Consider the following 5,351-nt stretch of genomic DNA (forward strand, 5'->3'; position numbering starts at 1 on the left):
GCCTGTATCAGACATTCCTTAGCCTCAAGAGAAACACCATTGCTCTTCAGTACTTTGGAGAGGTCCCTAACAGCAGACTTTCCCATGGCAATACGCCTTTTAATTTCATGGCTACTGATGCTGAGAATGTTGACTGTGGAGCCAAGCAAACTAAAACTGTGAACAATCTCAATCTCAATACAAATGGTTAACTTCACAATAAGGGATATATCTTTCACTTTTCTGTAAAACGCTGATCTGACTGATACTTCTCTAAATCTGAACATTCAGATTAAGGCAGCCTAGGAAGGATTGGCCATCCACTTCTGAAATAGCAGGCCTCCGAAAACCCTATGTACAACAGAACACATGTAGATAACAGAAAGGGCAACTGAGGTTGAGCTTTCAGATATGGAAATACAAAGGAAGAGGAACAGCTGTAAGCAGACAATAGTGACTGGGACACGGAATGTGAGAACCATGAATGTAGGAAGATTAGATATTGTTAAGGAAGAAATGGAACTCATAAATATTGGCATGCTAGGCATTGGGGAGATGAGATGGACTGGCATGGGGCATTTTGAGTCTGATGATCATATGATATATTACTCTGGAAATGAAAAAGTGCGGAAAAATGGAGTTGCTTTCGTAGTTAAGAAAGCCGTTGCTAGATCCATCTTGAAGTACAGTATTGTGAGTGACAGGAGAATATCCATACACATACAAGGAAGGCCAGTGAATACTACTATCATTCAGATATATGCACCAAAAACCAGAGCCAAGGAAGAGGAAGTAGAAGATTTTTACCAACTTTACAGTCGGAGATGGATCGAACATGCAAGCAAGATGCATTGATAATAATGGGTGACTGGAATAGTAATGGGTGAAATTATATTAGTCTGCAATATACTATCATCTGTTTAAGTTCTGTTAATACTCCAACAGACAAAAACATTCTCAGCCAAGTAACAATTTATTCTTGTCCAAGTATATAAATTAATGGTATTTTCAACATAATAGTACCTACAGAGCCATGGATGTTTCTTGAGATCAATATGTATAATTAAAATAAACTAATTACAATATATAGGGAGTTCTGATGGCCTAGTGGGTACGAAAGTACACTGCCAGCCCAAAAGCACACAGTTTTAAACCACCCACAGTTCCGTGGGAGAAAGATACTCAATTTTCTTTCATACAATTTTAAGCATCTAGAAATAAGCTGGACCATTTGTTATGAGTAGATTCTGGCTTAAAGGCATGTAAGAACAACAATATGACAATATAAGTCCTTAAAAGTTTTATACCTCCTTTTGGTTTTGTGTTAAGGATGGAATGCATTAAAATGTCTAAACTGGCACCTGTCTAATAATAACTGTTCTTTATTTGGATTACTTAATAGACAGACATATTGAAATAGTATATGGATATATAAGAGATTCTAATATGAATTTAGTGTATTGGTATTTTATTTTCAGAAGTTTTCTTTTTAAAGAGTAAATAATAGCTGATAATATATATCTGGCCAACTAACTGGAAAAGATTGATATTTATTTTCATTCCCAAAAAGGATGCTCCAACATAATGTGGAAATTTTTGAACAATGGCATTAATATCATATGCCAGCAAAATCTTGTTGAAGACTCTCTGTAAACAACTACAACAACAAATTAACCAAAAAATGCCAGAAATACAAACTGGATTTAGCAGAGACTGTGGCACTAGCGATATCATTGCTGATGTTAGTTGTACCTTGGTTGAAAGCAGAGATAATCAGAACGCTATCTATTTGTATTTTATCAGCTATACAAAGCTTCCAGATGGCACATAACAACAACAACAACAATACAAAGCTATTTTACTAAGTGGATGAAAACACATTGTGGGTAATATTGAAAAGAAAGAAAATACCAGAACACCTGATTGTGCTCATGTGAAATCTATACCTAGAAAAGGAAACTTGTGCCCAAATAGAACAAAGTGATACTGCATGGTTCAAAATAAAGGAAGGAGTGTCTGGAATGTATCCTTTCCCCATACTTTATCAATCTGTATAATTGAAAGGTATTTTGAGAGGCTGGACTCTATGAAAAATAATGCGATATCAGGAATGGAGGAAAATTCATCAACAGCTTGTGTTATGCACATGACACAGTCTTACCTGACCAAACTGAGGTGCTTGCTGCAGAATATCGAGGACAGCAACCTTCAATATTAAGAAAATAAAAATGCTCACCAACAGGCCAATAGGCAGCATCATGATAGATGAAAAAAAAATTGACATTGTTAGTGATTTCATGTTACTTAGATCAACAATCAACAACCTTGATATCAGCAGTTAAAAAAATTAACAGATGAATTATTGTTTTTCTTGTGGTTGTTGTTATATGCTGTTGAGTCTCCTGCAACTCACAGTGATCCTATGTACAACAGCCCTAAACCCTGCTTTGTCCTGTGCCCTGTGCCAATCTCTCTGTCTCTGACACACCTACCCTCATTATCCCAGTCACTGAATCAATCCACGTCTCCTGCTCTGTCCCCCCCCCCACACACACACACTGTTCCAGTCAAGACATCCTTCTCCAAAGAACTGGTCCCTCCTTGCAACAAGTCCAAAGTATGTCAGACAAACCTTCAGAATCCCTGCTTCCAAGGAGTACTTTTGTTTAACTTGCTCGAGGATGAACCTGTTCGTTGTCTTAGCAGTCCATGGTATATTCAATACTCTTCTCCAACACCACAGCTCAAAGGTATCAATTCTCCTTCTGTCCTCCTTAGTCATTTTCCTGCTCTCTGATGCATAACAAGTGATTGCAAACTCTTATCAAGCACCATTACTCAAAGATATAAATTCTTCTTTAGTTATCCTTAGGCATTGTCCAACACTCAGATGAATAGTAAGAAATTGAGAAGCCCATTGTTTGGGTCAGATATACCTTAGTCTGTAGACTGACATCATTAATTTTTAATGTTCTGAAGAGATCCTTGACAGCAGGTTTTCCCAATGCAATTACAGTAAAGAACACACAATAAAATACATTCATGAGACTAGTGCTGGAATTCTAAAAAAAAAAAAATCACCAACATTCTTGAGATATAGTAAGAGAAAAATATTTGAGATTGAGAAATATTTTTAAGAATGACCTAAGAATATTTCAGATGTGCTTCTACTTAGAGGGAAGGATGGTGAAACTCCGTGTTACATGCTTTGGGCAAGTTTCAAGAAGAGGCCATCTTTGGAGAAAGACATTATACTAGGAAAAGTTGAGGGTTGGTAAAGGGGAGGAAAACCTTCAAAGAGATGGATTGACACAGTGACTGTAACAAAAGATGCTAGTGCAGAGATGATGACGATAGCACCGGAAAGGGCAGACTTTAAATGTGATGTTCATATTGTCTCGATGAGTTGTACTTAAACTGACAGCACTTAACAATAACAGTAATCCAAGGAAAGATATGAAATTGCTGTTGGGGAGAAGATATAAAGATATTTCCCTACAGCATAGTAACTTAAAATGTTGGGCTACTAACTAAAATGTTGGCAGTTCAAGTCTGCCAGTCAATCTAAGAGGGAAAGATTAGGTAGACTGCTTCCACTAAGCTTTACAGCTTCAGAAAGTCAACCAAAGATTGTTATTACTTGGGGTGATTTGACGGCAATCATTGGTGGGATTTAGTTGTCCTAGAATGTCATATACATCTTTTGAAATTTGGAGGGACTCAGGTTCAGAATCTTTTTCTAGAGTGATAACTAAAGGATAGAGGGTCTTGGAAATGGGAAAGATAAAATGTGAAAAACAATGTATATGGACTTTGTAAATAAACCAGTTTTAACAAAAGGAGAAAAGGAATCAGGAATAAGGGGGATTAAGAAACAAACTAGAGATACTACATCACCCAACTCAAGAAATCAGCAAATGAGAACCCAAGTCTATATGAGGATTTTCATAAACTTTAGAAGATTTAGAAGAGTGCTTTATCAAAGAACAATAATTCTAAATTCTTTTCCAGTTCAGACTCAATGATGTTGGCTCTGGATATCACCAGGCAAGAAAGAACATCATAATTCATCATTTTATTATTTCATTCTTGCTTCAATGATAAAAAGGTAAGAATAACAGACTTTTGGAGATACTAAAGGGAAAAAAATGAAAGAAGAATCAAGAATCTTCTGGTAATAGGTTCAAGCCTAGTATAAGACTAAAATCCCTATTTTGAATCTGTCCTAACTTTTGAGTATTACTGTGTAAATACCTTTAAAATTGAGGAACCTGGCAAAATCTGAAATAGCTGACTCCAGGTCTAGGTTGCAGAGCTCTAGCAGGTTGTACTGTCAACTGAAAGGCTACACATCTTAGCAGTTTGAATCCCGCAACTCCAAGAGAGAGATTTTTCCACCTCTAAAGAGTTACAACCACAGACACTTGATCACTAAGAGTGAGAATCTGCTTGATAGCACTGACAGATTTATGTTGTATTTCCTTTGTTCCTATTTTCACTACCACTATCAGTTATCTTCTGAAAGACCATCATGCAACTAGAAATATTTTCCTTTGTGATAAAATAAATAGTATTAAACTCTTGTGGCATAGTCTTTAGAGAATTGAGCTGCCAATTCAAAGTTGTATTTGTCTTTCTTACTGTTCAAATTAATCAGAAATTCCATGGGAGTAAGCTAGAAAATCTCCTGTCAAGCAAAGCCTGATATTAGAATATCAATAGAGGTTCATTTATGAGTTGGAACTGATTATATGACAATGAAAGAAAGAAAAATTAAACAAAATATCATACATGAAGAAACAACGTTACTGAGAACAAACCTTGTGTATCCCTATCTAAACATTCCACACCAATATCTGAAAGAAACTTTCTGCTCCACTAGGCCATTTCTTAGGAAGGAATGTCTAGTATTTATGGCCTCACACTACCCATTGACTTTCTCAGTACAAGAAAGGCTGCCTTGCCTGTAGAACTTCAACCACAGAAAGTCTTGATTTGTGATGAAGGTTTTTGAGTTCCAGTAGAGTAGTGTGCATTTGGTTCTTTTTCTATACTTACATCTTTGTACTTTGCTATTTCAAATTACTGGATTTTACTCTACTGAATTCGTTGCCTTCATAATTCAAAGTGGCTCTTTAATTTCAATAAATCTATTTTTACTTGAGTATGAGTTGTTATTCTAAAACATTAATATAAAAGGGCTTAAGGTGGTTTTAGTTACTTATGTGTTATGGAAATGCCTCAGATGAATGACCTGAAATGAGAAAATGCCAGGTTTTCATTGCAAAGAATAAGCTAAATCATTAAGAGTTTTTAAACGTGTAAAGTTTACAGAGGATACAGTTAATTAAGATTATAGTATGTATATGAAT

This window comes from Elephantulus edwardii, unplaced genomic scaffold (genome assembly GCF_000299155.1).
Source record: "Elephantulus edwardii isolate Elephantulus edwardi_28Jun2011 unplaced genomic scaffold, EleEdw1.0 scaffold00123, whole genome shotgun sequence".
Lineage (NCBI taxonomy): Eukaryota > Metazoa > Chordata > Mammalia > Macroscelidea > Macroscelididae > Elephantulus > Elephantulus edwardii.